Source organism: Malania oleifera, chromosome 2 (genome assembly GCF_029873635.1).
Source record: "Malania oleifera isolate guangnan ecotype guangnan chromosome 2, ASM2987363v1, whole genome shotgun sequence".
Classification (NCBI taxonomy): Eukaryota; Viridiplantae; Streptophyta; class Magnoliopsida; order Santalales; family Ximeniaceae; genus Malania; species Malania oleifera.
Window position 1 is genome coordinate 83,286,177 of NC_080418.1, and position 21,040 is coordinate 83,307,216.

General features: G+C 37.6%; 1 non-coding gene across 1 annotated transcript; it reads right to left on the reverse strand.

Moving 5' to 3' along the window:
• Positions 1 to 14,333: 14,333 nt before the first annotated feature.
• On the reverse strand, positions 14,334 to 14,440 carry LOC131150026 (small nucleolar RNA R71). The gene has a single exon (XR_009135412.1). It is a non-coding gene; the product is annotated as a small nucleolar RNA R71 (small nucleolar RNA).
• Positions 14,441 to 21,040: the final 6,600 nt, after the last annotated feature.

The window sequence follows — 21,040 nt, forward strand, 5'->3', positions numbered from 1 at the left end:
GGTGATAGTTATAACTAACATGCTTTCATTTAAAGTTATTGTATTATTTGATTCAGGATCCACACACTCGTTCATGTCTATGGGATGTATTAGATTATGCGGTGCAGAAACATAGTTGTTAGACACCGAACTGTTAGTAACTACACCAACAAGGTCAGTAGTAAGGTGTAGTAGAGTGCTTCGAGGCTGTTTAGTTGATATTCAGGGGAAAGTCTTGTTAGCTGATTTGATAGTATTGGATATGCACGGGTTCGATGTAATTTTTTGTATGGACTGGTTGGCAGCCAATTACGCTAGCATAGACTGTTGTTTGAAAGAAGTAATATTCAGACCTCCGGGAAGATCAGAATTCAGGTTCATAGGGCCACGTGTACAATCCCCACCTCAGTTAGTATCAACCATACAGGCGAGGAGATTACTCTTGGATGGTTGTCAGGGGTTTATGGATTTTGTAAAGTAGGTGTCAGAGAATGAATTGAAGTTGGGCAATACACCAGTGGTTAAGGACTCTCCAAACAATTTTCCAGAAGATCTACCTACGTTACCTCCCGACTGCAAGGTAGATTTCGTTATTGATCTACTTGCCGAGATGGCACCAATTTCTAAAGCTTTATACAGAATGGCTCTGGTAGAATTGGGAGAACTAAAGGACCAGTTGTGGGATTTGCTGGATAAAGGTTTTATTTGGCCTAGTATATCACCATGGGGAGCTTCAAATTGACCTTATATCAAGCTACCATTAGGTGAAAGTAAAAGCAGAAGATGTCTTGAAGACAGCTTTCAGGACCACGTATGGACATTATGAATTTTTAGTTATGCCATTTGGTTTGACGAATGCTCATGTTGTGTTCATAGACTTGATGAATAGAGTCTTTCACCAGTATTTAGACCAATTCGTTGTAGTTTTCATTGATGATATACTGGTCTATTCGAGGAGTTTTGAGGAGCATAAGATGCATTTACGGCTGGTACTTCAGACGCTCAAAGAAAAGAGATTGTATGTTAAGTTTAGTAAATGTGAATTTTGGTTAGAGAAAGTGTCATTTCTGGAGCATGTTATTTCAGAGGATGGTATTTCAATGGATCCTAGCAAGATTGAGACAATGTTGAATTGGGAAAGGCCAAAGAACGTTCAGGAAATTAGGAGTTTCTTGGGCTGGCGGTTTATTACTGTTGGTTTGTTGAAGGGTTTTTAGCTTTATTAGTACCTCTCATGCGGATGACCAGAAAGAATGTTGAGTTTGAATGGGATGATGATTGCGAGTAGAGCTTCCAAGAGCTGAAACAGAGGCTTGTCACTGATCTAGTGCTAATTATTCCGTCAGGGGGTGATGCTTATGTCATTTAAAGTGACGCATCTTTGAAAGGGCTCGACTGTGTATTGATGCAGTATGGTAGGGTTGTAGCTTATGCCTCCCGACAATTAAAAGACTATGAAAAGAACTACCCTACCCATGATCTAGAATTGGCTGCAGTGGTACATGCATTAAAGATTTGGAGGCATTACTTGTACAGCGAGAGATGCGAGATATTCCCCGATCACAGAAGTTTGAAGTACTTCTTCACTCAAAAGGAGTTGAACATGAGATAGAGGAGGTGGTTGAAACTTATTAAATATTATGACTGCACTATTAGTTACCACCTAGGGAAGGCAAACATGGTAGTTGATGCTCTGAGCAGGAAATCAGTGGGACCAACACTGGCAGTTATGGAGGTTCAGCATCCTATTCAGATGGATCTGGAGAGATTCGGTGTATAGTTGGTAGAGAGTGTCCTCAGGCACTTAGTGCTAGCCTAGTAGTGCAACCTACTCTACAGGAAAGGATTAAAACGGCTCAGAGATATGACGCGGAATTAGCAGAGCTGATAACTAAGGTATACGACGGACGAGGGGAGGAGTTCAGTATTTCTAATGATGAGGTTTTGAGGTTCCATTCCAGGTTGAGCATAACTGCAGATAGAGACATCAGGAAGACGATCTTGGAGGAGTCTCATAGGTCCTTGTACATAGTTCATCCAAATAGTACCAAAATGTATAGGGATCTATGAGAGTTTTACTGGTGGAGCGGCATGAAAAGGGAAATTGCCGAGTTCGTACAGCAGTGTTTGACGTGCTAGTAAGTAAAAGCTGAGCACCAGAGGCCAGCGGGCCAGTTTCGGCCGCTTTATATTCTAGAGTGGAAGTGGGATCATATATCTATGGACTTTGTGACAGGTTTACAACCGGCACCGCATGGTCAGAATGTTATTTGAGTGGTCATTGATAGACTAACGAAGACCACCAACTTTATTACTATTAAAGTCAACTACTCCATGGACAGACTGGTTGAGACTTATATTCAGGAGACAGTCTGTTCACATGGTGTGCCAATGTCTATAGTGTTAGATTGACACCCATGTTTGACGTCATGGTTTTGAAGGAACTTGCAGGAGGCTCTGGGGTCTCAGTTATCTTTCAGCACAGCGTTTCATCCTCAGACGGACAGCCAAACTAAGAGGGTGATTAAAATATTAGAAGATATGTTGTGGGCGTGCGTGCTAGATTTTGGGGGTAGTTGGGGCACAGTATATGCCATTAGTAGAGTTCGCATACAATAACAGCTATCAAATCAACATCGGCATGGCACCTTATGAAGCACTCTATGGTAGGAGATGTCATTCTCCTTTATACTGGGATGAGATAGGTAAGCAACGAGTTGAGAGGCCAGAGCTAGTGCAGCAGGCATATGATAAAGTTCGGCTCATCAGATATAGAATCAGTGCAGCTCAGAGTCGGCAGAAGAGTTACGCTGATACTCGCCACATGAAACTGAAGTTTGATGTTGGAGATAACATGTTTTTGAAAATAGCTCCATTAAAGGGAATTATGAGATTTGGAAGGAAGGGTAAGCTTAGCCCTAGGTTCATTGGCCCTTTCAAGATACTTAAAAGAGTGGGGTTAGTGGTTTATCGGCTAGCTTTACCACCCATTTTGTCCAGAATACATGACGTATTCCCTGTCTCCATGTTGAGGAAATACGTCCCAGACCCCTCCTATGTGATCACTTATGGTGAGATAGAGCTCGAGGATACTCTGGCATATAAGGAGGTACCAATGTAGATACTAGACAGGAAAAAACAGGAATTGCGTAATAAGAAGATTCCTTTAGTAAAAGTCTTATGGAGAAATCATGTGATCGAGGAGGCTCCATGGGAACTCGAGGAACAGGTACGACAGAAGTACCCGTATCTCTTCAGCGAGGATCAATAGTAAATAAGAAAAGTTACTGGTAAATATGTAAAATTTCTTTTGTGCAGGTTAGTTAGATGTAATAATTTTCTAGTAGTAGATAGTATTTTGGTTGTGGGAGATTTTTACTTTATATGTATATGTAATCTCCCAGAACCCTGAATGTAACCAAGGTATTCCTCCGCCATAAGTGAGGGTAACTAACAAAATAAGTAGCATATTTCTTTTAAGGATGGTGTCAATACAAATAGTAAATTTCGAGGACAAAATTTCATAAGGGGGGAGAATGCAGAGACCTGAAGAATTATAGTATTTAAATAATAAAATAAGAGGAGAAAAGGAAATTCAAAAGGAGAAATTATAGGGCTCATCGACAAACCCTTCAGTTTCGTCGATGAACTCACTACTAGATTCGTCGCACGCCATATGTCTCGTTGACGAGCAATTATAGAGAGGGTTGTTTGCAAGGCCTGAAATTCATCGACGATATGTAAGTGTTCATCGACGAACTCTCTTCTGGGCCTCGTCGATGAAGTGACGTGTCTCGTTCACAAAGGCTGGTGTATAAATAGGCTCAAATCCAATTTTCTGCAAGAAAATTCATCCAAACCCTTTTCTCTCTCTCTCTCTCTCTCTCTCTCTCTCTCTTCCATTTCGGCTCCATCACCTTCTCTCTTCGATTCCGACCCCGTTCTTTGTTGGTTAGGCTAACTTGGGAACTATCTCATAATTTGGCTAAGTTAGTTAATTTTAGTTTTATTAGGTTTTTGGTGTTTGTCAACTAAGAAGAATATGTTAGGTAAGAAAATAAAAAAGTTTGGTTGGGAAAATATTAATTTCAAGGTGTTGAGTTAGGAACCACACAGGTATAATTTTGGAATAATATGTACGCTTTTCTATAAGTTAGGTAAGGGGATAAACTAAGTCAGGTTTCTTATGAAAATGTATTTACTATTTTATAACATTTAATTTCAGGTAAATATGTATATTGTAGAATTATGTTGGAAATAATGTTGTTGATCAGAAATATGGTTTTCACGTATAATATTAGAAAAATGATTTTAGAACAGATTTTATGTTCTAAATATTACCCTTTTTGTGTGGCATAGGTAACATTTACCATTGAAATTATGATGATGAAATATTATGTTTACAAAATAAGCATTTCATTACTTCTTTCAAGAAAATATTAGAATGATACAGGGATTTTCAAACTAAGGATTTTATATAATATGCTAGCATAAAGGCCGAAGATTTTATATGATATGCCGGCATAAGGGCCGAGGATTATATGATAAGTTGGCGTAAGGGCTGTGAATTTTATATGATATGTTATGTAAGGTTTTACGAAAATATTAACATGACAGATATTATTATAAAATAGCCATGTATCATTATTTAGAAATATATTATATGTTATTAGAACTTGGTTGGCTTGGTTAGGCTTTCACGAAGCACGGTACCGTAGTTATATGATCACGATAATGTATATGTTAGCGCTACCACTTGTCATAACGGACAGTGGGAGAACAACAGTCGATGTGGTTTTATTGTAGTGTAGGCGTCCCTATGGTGTCCGGATCAGGAGGGGCAGACCCATCGTACTTACATACATATATTGATCTAGCATGGTCGACCAGCCATTGCTAGGTCCCACCTTCGGGATGCACAACCTAGTCATGTGGGGGTAAGACATGACACCAGCCAGCTATCCATCCAGGGTGTTATTTCATGTACAGTTATAAGAGATGATTTATAGAAATTCAGTATGTTATACCATGTTATGATAAATTATGTTTTCCTCAAATATGATGTAGACAGTTTTATCAAATTTGATTTATGTACTATTATATGTATAACACGAAAATACTCATATTGTCACACACTGATATTAGTTTATCTCATTTACTGAGAGGTGTCTCACCCTAGCTATATAAAAATTTCAGGAGCCCTAGATAAAAGAGCAGATAGAGCTCCGCAGCGTTAGAGTTCGACTGTTCTACCCTGTCTAAAGGGTAAATCTTTTTGCTAGGGTCTGGTGGATTTTTGGGTGGTAACCCTAAGGCATTTTTTTGATATTTTGGGGTGTGTGTATGTATATGACAGTTGTAGTAAAACTCTGGTATTGTGTTGAATGGATAATTTGATATGTATATGATGCTTAGGTATCAATGTCGTATTTTAGGTGTTTCCCTAGTACCCATGGGTCCGGATTGATTATGTTTTATCAGGATTATTATGTTTAAAAAAAAATTATGGTAAAATAGGCAGGTCGTTACAAGGGAGCTACATGTATGGGCGTGTAATTTCCCCTATCCTTGGGAACTTTCGCTTTTAAAAATGGGTTGTGTAACGCCCCGAACCCTTAAACCCGGGTCCGATGCGTTATACCTGATATAATCCTGATAATCCATAATTCATAATATAAGCAGCAGAAAAACATAAACATAATCTCCATATAACATTATACCAAAGTTTACTAATCCTAACTATAATCCATAATAAACCATCCATCACCTACATTTCCATAGATTTATACATCTCCAAAACATTTCAATATTTTCACAATCATTTATCCCTCAACATCCTTAGACATAAAACGACATAAAACATAAAACATATATATTTACATCCAAAATGTCATCAGCATATACCCTGTTTCTTTATATTCCTCAAAAAGACTAAATACCCTCGAGCTCCCTAAGCCCGACCTCGAGGATGTCCTGAAAAAGAAATAATCATATTTGGGTGAGACACATCTCAGTAAGGGAAGAAACATATATATTAAAACAGCGTGTGGGTAACATGAGGTATAAAGACATCATTTTTAAATACATTTTCAAATAATTACCATAACATTGAAATCGTTTTCTAAACCTAAACAATCACATGCAAATATTTAACCCACGAGATTACCCAAGGATAGGGGTGATTACCCGACCATACAAGTAGCACCCCTCTGCTCTGATACTTAGGTAACCCTAAGGTCACAACTAAAGGATACCAGGGCACTCACCTTACTCAGTAAGCCCTCAAGTATTAGATTAATCTCGTACTCACACAGTTTAACAATAATTTATAGGCAAAGGCCCAAAGGATAGGGAAATCTACCCGCCTATACAAGTAGGTTCCTTCTACCCTAGTACGTATGCAGCTATTGCCACATCTGAAGCTACTAGTGCACATGTCTTTCTCAACAAGCCCTCAAGCAAAGAGTACGCACCGCTCAATCATAACATATTCTACATACATAGATACTTTTAATATCATAATACTTTATTCCTTTCTATCATTATACATTCGTACACATTCATTCATGTTCATAGCTTAACATTGCATTGCATTTCACTTTAAGTGACTCTTTTCCATTTGTATCGTTCATGCTTCACATTTCATTTCATTGCATTGTCATTCCATTGTCATTGCATTGCATAACATTTTCATTTCATTCCTTCGTACAACATCTAGTCTTTAGCCATCATCAGTTAGTCCACATAGAAATGCGCTAGAATCTACTAACAGTTAGTCTACATAGAAATGTGCTAGAATCTGCTAACAGTTAGTCCACATAGAAATGTGCTAGAATCTGCTAACATGGCTATCTTTCAGCTGTCTTACATTTACATGGTTGCATTTAACATACATAGGCAACATTATCCATATCATATTTTATTCTCAATACTTTACTTGCTTAGCCTACATCTCATACATTTAATATATATATATTTGCACAGAATCTCATGTCACACAATTTAACAGTAATTTCATACATATTCCTGTAAAATAGGTCAACCCACATTTAACATTTATATCCTAAAATTACATTTTATTTCTTACATAAATTCCTTAGAAAATTACTTTTCACTTTAATCTGTTCACTTTCACATATACATAGTTATATAAGCATTCCTAGGCTCAAAAAACATAGTTTTACATGGTCGGCATTTTAAATCCACATAAACACATAATCCATTTTAATTCATGAAAAAACCTGATTTAATACATAAATTTCCCCCTTACCTGACTTTCGAGCTATGCTGATAGGATCCCCGAACTAATACCCACAACGTTCACTTGGACCCTAAATCCAAAAATCCTATTTAATTAAAATAAATTCCAACTAACTCATATCTTAAGAAAAACACTTATTTACTACTTCCTAGGTTCCAAATAATATCATTCATCAAGAAAATACCAAGATAACTTACTTACCCTGATTTTGGGATGTTTTCCACATCCCTCAATCCAACGATCAGCTCCTACAACCTTGTAAAGAACGATCCTACGAACCTCGTGGTGGTTCCAGATCGTCAAACCGGGTCAAATCCAACCCAAAATCGAGAGAGAAAGATGGGAAACCGTTTTAGAGAGAGAGAGAGAGTTCGCGAGTTCATGCTGAAAAATGAAGAACGGCCTATTTATAAATAGGGCTTTGTCGACGAGACACGTGAATTCGTCGACGAGGCACTGTAGAGACTTCGTCGATGAGAAGATACCTTCGTCGCTGAAATTTAGAGTTCAAAAATATTCTCTCTCAGGATTCCTTCGTCGACAAGGAACTGATGTTCGTCGACGAGCTTAGAAGGGCACTCATCGACGAAGACAGGACATTCATCGACGAGGCCTGCGTTTCTTTTAAAAATCCCTTCCTTTTTCCCTTATTATCCATTGATCTATTTCATTTATTATATTTCCTAATTATTTTAATCTTCGGGTCATTACAGGTTGCATGTGAATGAGTTTTAAAAAAATGAGTTAAAGCTTATAAAAGTTTGTGTTTTATATCTATATGATTATGAGTATAATTGGTATATTTTTATCAGATGTTATTATCACTGAAATGAGAATATTATGATATAATGAAACTCTTATTGCCACACACTATAAATAATTTATTCCGTTTTACTAAGATGCGTCATACCCAAATGTCTAAATATTTCAGGAAATCGTGACAGACCAAGAGATAGAGGGGAGCCTACACCCTTATGGACAGGGTGAGTGTTTTGAGCTTGGGATGTATGTCACCCCTAGGGTGATTTGTTGTTTTGGAAATGGGTTAGACCTGTATATATATAGATGTATATTACTCTGGGTATTTGTATTTTGGATGGTTTGTAATCTTAACTTCCACTGTTAGGGTTGTTTTTATAAGTTTGACTGATTATCTAGTACCCATTTCGGGTTGGGCTAAGCTAATATGGTATCAGAGATTCTGACGTGGCCGATGTTTGAGTATTATTGATTTAATATATATATTTTAAAAAATTGTATGAAAAATCGAGATGTCACAATTTGGCATCAGGAGCCTAGGTTGTTAGGTTCTACAGACTTTAGTAAACAATGGAATACAATACCAGAGTATAGGAATGGATTGTGAGGAGAATAAGAGATGGGTAGATTTACATATGAATCAGTTGTTGTTTTAGGATGAGATTGAAATTTAGGGTTCTATTCTGCGACCTGGAGGCAAGAGTTCCGTGGTTGTTTATGTGATTTTCCTAGGGTGACGACTTTAGGAAAACCATAGTAAATTATCACCAATTCTTATTTTTAAGTGGTAGGACTGAATCTTAAATTGGGATTGAGGATACTGGAGATAGATGATTGTATAGGAATATTTTATGAGTTTAGTTTGTTGAGTGTATTAGTGATGTTGAGATAATAGAGTTCTAAGACTATTTTATATTATTTTTAGAATGAAACTTGGAAGTAACAGTGCATAGGCTGGAGGTGACGATGCAGGGCCTTCCAGTATAGGTGGCGGAGACCCTGATGCAGTACTACGTAGCATCACCCAACAAGTGATGGTGGAGATGGCTAGAGGTTCAGGGGAGCGAAGCTGCATGATTGAGCAGTTCACGCATATGAGACCCCCGTCGTTCGCTAGAAGAGCTGACCCACTTGTGGCTAAGAATTGGGTCTAGGATATAGAGGACATGTTGGCAGTTCTCCCAGGTACAGATGAGCAGAAGGTGCTGTTTGCGACATTTAAGTTGACAAGGGAGGCAAAAAGTTGGTGGAGATTAGCGAGATTACTAGAGGAGTAGAGACCTTACCCTATAGCGATGACGTGGAGCCGCTTCAGGAAGGTCTTTTTTGATCAGTACTTCCCCACTACTGTTAGAAGTGTAAGGGCAGCAAAGTTTTTGCACTTGATGCAGGGGCAGATGACGGTACAACAATATGCAGCTAGAATTATTGAGCCCTCCCGGTTTGCCCCATATTTGGTACTAGATGAGGAAAAGAAGGCGAAGAAGTTTGAGAAGGGCCTGAGACAGAGTTTGTTTGAGCAAGTTATAGGCTTTCGAGCCCAAACTTTTGCAGAGGTAGTGAATAAAGTTGCAGTGATTGAGAATGTTTAAATTAGGAATAGCTTCCCAAGTAGTGGGTGAATTGGATTTTTTTTTTAAAAAAATAGTCCCTTTAGGATTAGTTCTTTTAAGTTGTAAATCTTAGAAACAATCACAATCAACACAACAAGATCAAGCACTCAATTATGTAACAATATATGTGAAAATTTGCTACACTCAGTATAAGCCCTGTATCACAATTATTCTTCTTTCCAATATTTAGTTTTTAAATAAACTTTCAGACTAATAGGTCAAGGATAATCAACCAACGCAGTCCCTTTCAGTTTCCGCAATCAATGCTCATTTATCCAAAACGAATTACTTTTCGGTCTATTTAACAACCAAACATTCAGAATTAAAATTTAAAGCAACCACGCAGATTATATCCTTAAAAAATAAAGAGTAGATTAGAGAAATAAGAACACAAGGATTTTTACGAGGTTCAGCTTCAACATAGCTTATGTCCTTGCCCTTGGCAAAACCGCCAAAGGATTCACTATTATCGTTCCTTTATCAGCCGGAACAAAACCAGTTACAAGCATTCCTTGGGTAAGGCTAGAGCTCGCCTTCTCCAAACAATCTAATCTTGTTTGGTCCAACGACTCAATACTCAAATCGTCAACAAATCCTATTACAAAGATGGAAAACAAGACGTACAAGAACTTGCTCCTCAAAGAGCTAATTAGTACAACTTTGAAACACTTATGCACTTCAGTAAATTCAAAATCTGAATTTCAGAATGAAGCTCTAAGAAATTTATCACCGTACGTATCTTTCAATGAAAGAATCAACAACTCAATGATCAAACACAGTGAGAGATTCAGCAAAAACTTCTCTTAATTTTGAGTAAGGATGAGAGCAATTTGAAGCACTTTCAAAAATTCAGAATGGGAGAGTATGACAGCAGAATATGATTTCTTAATGATCTTGGTGTAGAAATCAATGTGTCTTAGGGGTATTTATAGATATAGAAAACCTTCTTGCTTATTCCCCAAGAATACTCAGACTTGTTTCCTTATATTAAACTTATTTGAGTTTCCAAATATTTGAATTTCAAAAATTATATCCGTTGGAAAATAGAAAAAAAATCCGTGAGGTAGACGATTGTGAAGTCCTGGCAGTCGTCTATCCATTTAATATAACTATAAAAACATAGGCAGAAAGGTGGCAATCATCTATCCCTTGAGTGGCAATCGTCTATCACTAGAATATGAGGTGACAGTCGTTTGTCCATATGGTGACAGTCATCTGTCCATGTGTAATTTTAAGCCTTTCAGTAACATAGAAAGTGGACAGTCGTCTGGTGAAACCTACACAATCTTCTCACTTTTCACTGGCAGTCGTCTATCAGAGCCTTGACAGTCGTCTGTCGGGCTTCTGTGTTTCATTTTTAAGCCTTGTTAATTGAGCTAGTCGTCTGTCTATTAACAAACAATCGTTTGTCCACTTACTATTTTTCTTTTCTAGTTAATTTTTTATTTCTCTCTCATTGTTGCTTGGAATATAGATTTTTTTTAATTTTAAAAACATGTTCTAAGTTTTCATCTTAAGGTCTCTAAGTCTCTTTATCTAATGAGCTTCAAAATGAAAACTTTATACTTGAATAAACTTATAGTACTTACAAAGACCTGTCCTAAATACTTAAAAATTCTTCTTTGCTCTAAACTTTCTTTGTTGCCAGTCTTTGATCTTTCAGAATTCTCTGAGCTTTCATCTCTTTAAATCCTTTTGATATTTTGTCATTGACTCAAACTTTGAGCTCTCATGTTGATCTTCTTTAATCATCATGCTCTTATGGTCTTCAGACTTTGATCCATACTATCAGACTTTGATCCGTGCTACATAAGTACTTTCAACATTGATTCCTGAGAAATACAACACTCAACCGAAGCATGTTAAGTCCTACTTGTTTGTTAGCATCAAAATAGAGTATTAAGCCTTGTAAGGCCAACAAATGGCCTGCAGAGAGGCACTATAGCACAGAACTAGGGAAAGAGGCCCGTGCCTCTAGATTTTCAATTAGGGTCCAGCCGAGGGTCTTGGAGGAAGTAGGATAACAGAGGAGGATGGAGATAGGGAGTGGGAGATCGAGCAGTATAGGGTAGAAAGACACCCCCTCTTTGTCCCATATGCTACAGGCGACACCCATGAGAGTATCAGGTGAGGGAGATTGTTTGTTACTGATGTCATTAGCTTAGGCATATGGCGAGAGACTATCGAGCACCGCCAGCTGTTGTGCCTGTTCCTAAACCATACAGAGAATGTCACTAGGCACCTTGAGGCAAACAACAGAGGAGTACCGCCCCAGCACGAGTCTATGTGCTGACATCAGGTGATTACGCATCAAAATTGCGTAATTACGTATAATATTTTGATCATCGAGTTCATTTGATAATTAGCCTACTTTGGTTGAAAATCTGTGGACACTCAAATTTTATTACTGTAGGGTAATTTTTTAAAATCGAGCCATGCACAAAGAGAGGCCCATACGTACATGGTGTGCTGGCCATGCATTGGAAGGAAGACTCTTGGGTAAATGGGTTTCAAAAACAACAGCAAAGGGGGCTTGGACTTGGGAAGAGTTGTGTGAAAAAAGCATAATGTGACCGGTCCATGCATGCAACGTGGGTTAGTATTGTGAGCTGGACTGGGCTAGACATGTTGGGCGTATGCATGAAGGAGGCGCTGGGTTGCTTGCTAAAGACAGGCTTGGAGGACTTCATAGAGCTGGGTCGTGTGTGTGGATCTTTGAAGGAGAGTAAGGGTTGAAGCAACATAGAAATATATATAAAGAAAAAAAAGGGTCAAGTTATGTGACCCAACCATGCAATTCACGGCTGGAGCATGCTAATGTAGAGTGGGCCTAATTAAACAAAACAAAAAAGAAAAGGAAAGCAAAGAAAGAAAAGAAAAGAAAAAAAAGAAAGGAGAAAAGTCAATAATAGGGGCTACTTGTAAGGGTTTTGGGGGACAGAAAAGTAAAACTAAAAAGGGAATTGCACAAGGGCTGCGCTAGGTTTAATTTTCTTTTAGGTGCACACAGAGAGGAGGTCGAACAGGGGGGCAGCAACAGCTCTGTTCTGGAGATTTTTTTTTACGATCATAGGAAGCCAAGAGGCAGCAGCTGGGAGGATTTTTTTTTTTTTTGGCTTTGAGGTAGGCTGCGGAGACACAACACACGAACAGCAAAGGTGGTTGGCGGTATGCTGAAAAATTAACATCTTTTCGGGAATCGAAAAGCGGCAAACAACGGCGGTGCTTAGGGTGTTCGCGACGCGCGACGGCGATGCTATGGGTGTTGTTTTGTCTTCTACTCTCCAAATAAAAGAAAGCATGGTGAAATCATTTATGTTTGATTTAATTTTTGGCATGACCTAATTTTTATATTCTAGGAAAACGATGTAGCCCATTTTTAAACTATGCTTGCTCTTCGATGCTAATCTGAAGCAGTTTTCATTAATGTTTTTCTGAGTTATTCTGCCCTTAATGCTTTTAATTAACTGGCCATTAATTAGATGATGTTGGTCTTGTGATTTGCTACCGAAAGGGGGAATTAGAGGATAGATCTTGGATAATTTAGCGTAGGTGAATATAGAGATCGAAAGACTTGTATGAACTTACGTAGCTTTAAAAAAATCAAAAGTCTTATTGCGTTCTTACATTATTAATTTGCATATTCTTTTGTTAAATAATAAACAAGAATAGGTTTTCATTGACTATCGAAAAAGGCTTTTGGAAAAATTTGAGATTTGCTAACAAATAGAGAAAACGAAGTCAAATTAGCTAGATGTGTAAAGCATAGTGAGAAACTAGGTGAAAACGGGTTCCTAGAAGTTTTCACCCTCATTAATTTGATACATGGCAACCAGTTTTATTTTCCCTTGAATAGTTTATTTAAAGTAGCCTTATTTCAATTTTGAATTCTAAAATTATTATTCTTTCTAAATAAAATCAAGATTAGTATAATTTCGGTACTTGGTAAAATTGAGACACCAATCCCTAAGGACGATACCCTTCACATCACTAAATTTTAAAACTATGATACCGTACACGTGCAGTTTTGTATCGATCAAGTTTTTGGCATCGTTGCCGTGGATTAAGTTTTTCTTATCTTTGCCAATATGGATACAAAGTAATCTTGGTTTTAATTTAGAATTTTATTTTTATATTTTTTATTTTATTTCTTTTCTTATTATTTTATTTTATTCCTTCTTTATTTTAGGTGTGTTTTTTATGTTAGATGCGTCATGCTAGAACCCGTGCCATTATTCCTTTTGATCCGAAGATAGAAAGAACTCTCAGAGCACTAAGGAAGAAGAAGGTACTAGCCATGGAGAATGGACAAAAGAATATGCAGCCACGCGCCTTAAAGGATTATGTAATGTGCAGCCACGCACCTTAAAGGATTATGTACAGCCAATTGTGAATGAAAACTATTCGGGTATCAGAGGCCAGCCTATTAATGCCAACAATTTTGAGCTCAAACCCACATTAATCAGCATGTTGCAGTAGGGCCAATTCAGAGGATCACCACTTGATGATCCCAATATCCATTAGCGATGTTTTTGGAGAATTGTGACACTGTAAAGACCAATGGTATTACTGAAGACACCATTAGACTGAGATTGTTCCCTTTTTCTTTGAGGGACAAGACAAGAGGTTGGCTACAATCTTTACTACTCGGAAGTATCATGAGTTGGCAGGACATGGCAGAAATGTTTCTAGTTAAATTCTTTCCACCTTCAAAAATAGCTCAACTTAAGATTGAGATTGGTCAATTCAAGCAACATGATTTTGAATCACTCTATGAAGCTTGGGAAAGGTATAAGGATTTGATTCGATGCTGCCAACAACATGGATTGTCGAATTGGTTGCAGATTTAGATATTCTATAATGGGTTAAACGGGCAAACTCAGACTTTAGTTGATGCTACGTCTAGGGGAACTTTGATGTCAAAGACACCTGAGGGTGCTACTGCTCTTTTGGAAGAAATGGCCTAAAATAACTATCAATGGCCAACCGAAAGAACTATGGCTAAAAAGGTTGCTAGGATTCATGAATTGGAGTTGTTTGCTGCTTTTTCTGCTCAAGTTGCTTCTCTATCCCATCAGATTTTAGCCTTGACAACCCAGAGGATACCACAAAGTGCAGAATATGTGGTGGCTACAAGTAGGACAGATCCGAGCAATGGAGCGAGTCAAGAACAGGTTCAATACATCAACAATTGGAACAACAATTATCGTGGTGATCCTTTGCCACAATATTACCATCTAGAGCTTCAAAATCATGAGAATTTGTCTTATGTAAATACAAGGAATGTGTTGCAACCTCAACCAGGACTTCATAGTCAACAAAGCAAGAAGAAGATGTCACTTGAGGAAGCCATGGTATCATTTGTTAAGGAGACAAAAGCAAGGTTTAAAAAAATTCATTCGCGGTTGGATAACATTGAGACTCATTGCAACAATATGGGAGCCACTATGAAGAATCTTGAAATGTAAATTGGGCAACTGGCCACGACCCTAAATTCCTAACAAAAAGGCACTTTTCCTAGCAACACCGAAGTGAATCCAAAGGATCAATGCAAGGCCATCACACTTAGAAGTTGAAGATAAATTGAGAAGTCACCGGCAAAGGAAACCATGTCCACACCTATAGCTGAAATAATGGCCAAGGCAAGAATAAAGTGGAAGAAGACGAGATTGTGGATGATACACCAAGAGAGATGGACACACCTCCAGCAATTTCCTTTCCAAACAATCCTCATATTCTCTCTACTCCACTTCCTTATCCTCAACTCTTTCAAAAACAAAAATTAGATAAGCAATTTTCTAAATTTTTGGATATTTTTAAGAAAATTCACATAAATATTCCTTTTGTAGATGCCTTGGAACAAATACCAAACTATATCAAATTCCCGAAGGACATCATTTCTAAGAAAAGAAGGATAGAGGAGTTCGAAATAGTGAAGCTTACTGAGGAATGCAGTGCTATTCTTCAAAAGAAATTGCCTCAAAAATTAAAAGATCCAGGGAGTTTCACTTTGCCTTGCATTATTGGAAATTCAGTTTTTGATAAAGTTTTATGTGATCTTGGTGCTAGCATTAATCTTATGCCACTTTCTGTTTGTAGGAAATTGGGACTTGGAAAGATGAAACAAACAACCATTTCTTTGCAACTAGCTAACCGATCCATCAAGTATCCACATGAAATCATAAAAGACGTATTGGTAAAGGTAGACAAATTCATATTTCCTGCTGATTTTGTGATGTTAGATATGGAGGAAGACCAAGAAGTTCCACTAATTCTTGGCCGACCATTCTTGGCCACTAAAAGGGCTTTAATTGATGTTCAAAAGGGTGAGTTAACATTAAAAGTGGACAAGGAAGAGGTTATGTTCAACATCTACCAAGACATGAGATTCCCAAAAGATCCAAGCACTTCCTTTCGGGTAGATGTCATTCAGTACGGTGTAGAAAAAGCCTTTCAAAAAGATGTACCAATCGATCACCTAGAATGATCCTTGCAGCATATTACTACACAACAGTGTGTGGGGAGGCTAGAACCTATGGTAGCAAAGACAAAGTCTGTAATCTCTAAAGAAAAGATGCAGCAACCTATATCTCCGGAGTTGAAGCAATTCCATGAGCATCTTCGCTATGCATTCTCAGGTGATGCATATGAAAATGCAAAAATCTACAAAGAGCAGATGAAGAAGTGGCATGACAAAGAGATTCTTAGGTGTGAGTTTGCTCCAAAATAACATTTTCTACTCTTCAACTCAAGATTTAAACTTTTCTTGGGTAAATTGAGGTCAAGATGGACAGGTCCTTATATAATTGACAAAGTTTTCCCTTTTGGAGCAATAGACTTGAAGGACAAGATAGGGAATATATTTAGATATATTGGTCAGAGATTTGAGCACTACTATGGAGAACAAATGGAGAGGAACGGTGCATTTATTTCTCTTGGAGATTCTGGTTGATGAAGATTGAAAAGTCTGGTTGGAGACGTTACAAACAAGCGCTTATGGGAGGCAACCCATAGAGTTTTTCTTTTGTTTATTTCTTTTATCTTTATTACTTTATTTATTTATCTACTCACTTTTGAATAATTTAGATTTTTTATGTAGGTTTATTTGGCATGAGTGTAGAGCTGAAAATTTAATTCCTCGATGGATTCACCAAAAAGTCAAGGAAGTTTCTTTCTTTTCTTCAATCTTTCTCATCTTTGAATAACATCAAAAAAAATGTGAAGCTGGATGATTAGGCCATAAGTGACACTACTTATGCCCTTCACATACTTGCATATAACCTATGAGTACACACTCGGGTCATTTATGAGTAGTTTCTCTTTATATGGCTAAACTAGGAATTGTTACTCATTGAAGGTTGATTGATAGTTCAATTGTGTTAATTTGGCTATATAAACTCTTGTATCTACATGGTATCTCTGGAGGCTAAAAAAAATACACATTCATGTGACTTGTAGCACTTAGGGTTCCTTGTGAACACCGAGAGAACACCCGTGGTGAGTTTGACACCTTGTGAGGTACTATTGAGCAATTTATTGTTCTTTTGAATTTTTGACGTCAACTCAGAGTTCATGAAACTCAACTTTCCCTAATTTTTTCTGGATATTATTTGTACACTAGTCTTGGTTTTTGACTTGCTAGCCTAGGGGTGACATCTAGTAGGGAGATAGAAACCTAGGTCTTGTAACCTACTCAAGATGTGAAGGCTAAACCGCCTCTAGAAATAAACTTACTTCATGGACTCTTGTTCAAGCTTAATGCACATAGGTGGTATGAAAACAATAAAAATAAGTGTTAGGATTGTCCTAACTGACCATAAAAAAAAAAAAAGAAATTGAAAAATGAGCAGAAGAAAGAAAAAGAGAAATAGAAATACCCCAAAAGAGGTGAAATATTAATACCTATTCCACACAACTACAACAAAAGTTAGGGACACGACACATGTTCTCTACATATGAAGACTCTTCATATGTGAGAAGATGCGAGGGTGAAGGACCCGACACCTCGTAAATAGGCTGGATCCTTTTTAGACTAGTCCACTCCGTACATTTAGCATTTGTTCCTTACAATATGTGGAATGTTTGATCATGACACTCCTCCTCACATATTACGAGTGAACCTATCCTTTTTGGGTATTTTTTAGGGTATACTAGTTAGGCCGAACCAAAACGACCGTTCTGTAGGTGTGCATGGATATCCTGAGTGTAACAAGTCCTACACATTACACATGTCTCAAGAGTTCGCCCATTTATACTAGAATTTATATGACTACATTAACTCTCAATTGTGATTGCTGGTTAATTTTATATGAGTATACTGTCCTTAATGGCTATAAAATGATGAAACTGCATGAGTGACTTGCTTCAAAGTTGTGTGAATTGTGTATGAATGAGCTTGTGCATAATTTGGTGATATTATTGTATGTGAAATGGTATGGCTGTGTTGCATGTGCGTTAATTTATTGATATGGCACCACCCTGGATTGCATTCATGTTATTTGCTAGAAACTAGCAAAACGCTAGTTGGGGACATGATTACGCATCAAAATTGCGTAATTAGGCATTTAAAATTCATGCATTAAAGATCATAATTTTGATTAAATGTCTAATTACGTATAATATTTTGATCATTAAGTTCATTTGATAATTTAAAGATAATTAGCCTACTTTTGTTGAAAATCTGTGGACACTCATATTTTATTACTGCGGGGTAATTTTTTAAAATCAAGTCATGCACAAAGAGAGGCCCGTATGTACATGGTGGGTTGGCCATGCGTTGGAAGGAAGCCCCTTGGGTAAATGGGTTTCAAAAACAACAGCAAAGGGGGCTTGGACTTGTGAAGAATTGTGTGAAGAAAGCCCGATGTGATCGGTCCATGCATGCAACGTGGGCTGGTACCGTGAGCTGGATTGGGCTAGATGTGCTGGGCGTATGCTTGAAGGAGGCACTAGGTTGCTTACTGAAGACCGGCCTGGAGGACTCCATAGAGCTGGGTCGTGCGTATGGATCTTTGAAGTAAGGGCAAGAGCAACACAAAAATATTTAAGATAGAGAGAGAGAGAGAGAGAGAGAGAAGAGGGTCAGGTTTATATGACCCGGCCATGCAATTCACGGTTGGAGCATGCTAATGTAGAGAGGGCCTAATTAAACAAAACAAAAAAGGAAAGCAAAGCAAAGAAAGAAAGGAAAAGAAAAGAGAAAAGTCAATAATAGGGCCTGCTTGTGAGGGTTTTGGGGGAGAGAAAAGTAAAAATAAAAAGGGAATTGCACAAGGGCTGTGCTAGGTTTAATTTTCTTTTGGGAGCACACGGAGAGGAGGCCGAACAGGGGGCAACAACAGCTCTGTTCTAGAGATTCTTTTTATGATCATAGGAAGTCGGGATGTAGCAGCTGGGAGGATTTATTTTTGGCTTTGAGGTAGGGTGTGGAGACACAACACACGAACAACAAGGGTGGTTGGCGGTACGCTGAAAAATTAACATCTTTTCGGGAACCAGAAAGCGGTGAACAACAGCGGTGCTCGGGGTGTTCGCGGCGTGCGACGGCGGTCTTGTGGGTGTTGTTTTGTCTTCTACTCTCCAAATAAAAGAAAGCATGGTGAAATCGTTTATGTTTGATTTAATTTTTTGCATGAACTAATTTTTATATTCTAGGAAAATGATGTAACCCAGTTTTAAACTATGCTTGTTCTTCAATGCTAATCTGAAGTAGTTTCCATTAATGTTTGTCTAAGTTATTCTGCGCTTAATGTTTTTAATCAACAGGCCATTAATTAGATGATGTTGGTCTTGTGATTTGCTACCCAAAGGGAGAATTCTAGGATACATCTTAGATTATTCAACGTAGGTGAATATAGAGATCAAAAGACTTGGTAAAATTAAGACACCAATCCTTGAGGACGATACTCTTCACATCACTATATTATAAAACTATGATGTGCACTTGCAGTTTTGTACCGATCAAGTTTTTAGCATCGTTGCCGGGGATTGAGTTTTTCTTATCTTTACCAATATCGATACAAAGTAATCTTGGTTTTAATTTAGAATTTTATTTTTATATTTTTTATTTTATTTCTTTTCTTATTATTTTATTTTATTTTATTTCTTCTTTATTTGTCATGACAGGTACCGTTTTAATACTGTCATATAAAGCTACTGCCTTGTTTGATTAAGGGGCGACTCATTCTTTTATCGCCCAGGAATTTGTTAAATTTTGTGAGATAGAAACTCAGCAATCAGACATTAGTTTGTCCGTTTCTACACCAACTGGGGCAGTAGTGTTGTGTAGGAAGGTACTCAAGAACTGTCCAATTTATATTCAGGGGAGGTCTTTATCAGTTAATTTTGTGGTTTTAAAGATGCATGGATTCGAGGTGATTCTAGGGATGGACTGGCTAGTTACCCACTATGCCAATATTGACTGCCATCAGAGTGAGGTAGTGTTCAGACCTTCAGGAGGACCGGAGTACAGATTTGTGGGGCCAAGTGTACACATCCTTTTAGGATAAGAATGGTTTTGGGAGAATTTTCTTTCAATGATTGTAATCTCCCAAAACTCTCCTTTGTAACCACAGTATTCCTCTGCCATAAGGAGAGGGTAATTAATAAAATGGTGGTGTTTCTCCTTAAGAATGGAAATGTGTTAGATGGCAAATTTTGAGGACGAAATTTTATAAGGAGGGTAGAATGTAGATATCCGAAAAATATAATATTTAGAATAAATAAGAAAAGGATGGAAAATGGGTTGGTGATGTGAAAACCGACGACGGTTTTCTGGAATATTAATAAATTCGTCGACGGTTATATCGTTTTACCACAGTTGGGTAAGTAGGTAAACGGTAAAAAATCGGGCAGGTTAGAGAGAAAACCGGCGACGGTTTTTCTGAGAGCCTAAGAAAATCGGTGATGGTTTTCTTTGCAGTGCGCAAATAAAAGGGATCCTGCAAGCTTCATTTCTTTTATTAAACAAAAATTTCTCTCTCTCTCTCTCTCTCTCTATGAACCCTACGAATCTTTCATCCTTCTCTCTTCGATTTCTATTCCATTTTAAGTCGAATCAACAATCAGAAGATACCACAAGGTTTGTGGGAAGATTCTCTACAACTTAACTAGAGCAAATTTTCAATTTGGGGCTCAAGGACACCATCCCAAAATTAGGGTAAGTGAAGTATTTTAGCGTTTAATAGGCTATTTAAAGTATTCGGAACTTAGGAAGTGTTAAATAAGAATTGTTCTGGGAATTGAGTTGATTAATTTGGGAAAATGTGAATTTCGGGCTTTTGAGCTACGAACGCTATGGAGCGTAAGATTTAGGGTGTTAGTGGACCTCTTAGTAAGTCAGCTAAGGAGAATAAATTATAGCAGTATTTTAAAAATTATGGGTTGAATAAATATGTGAAACTGGTGATATGAATAACAGATGAAATTA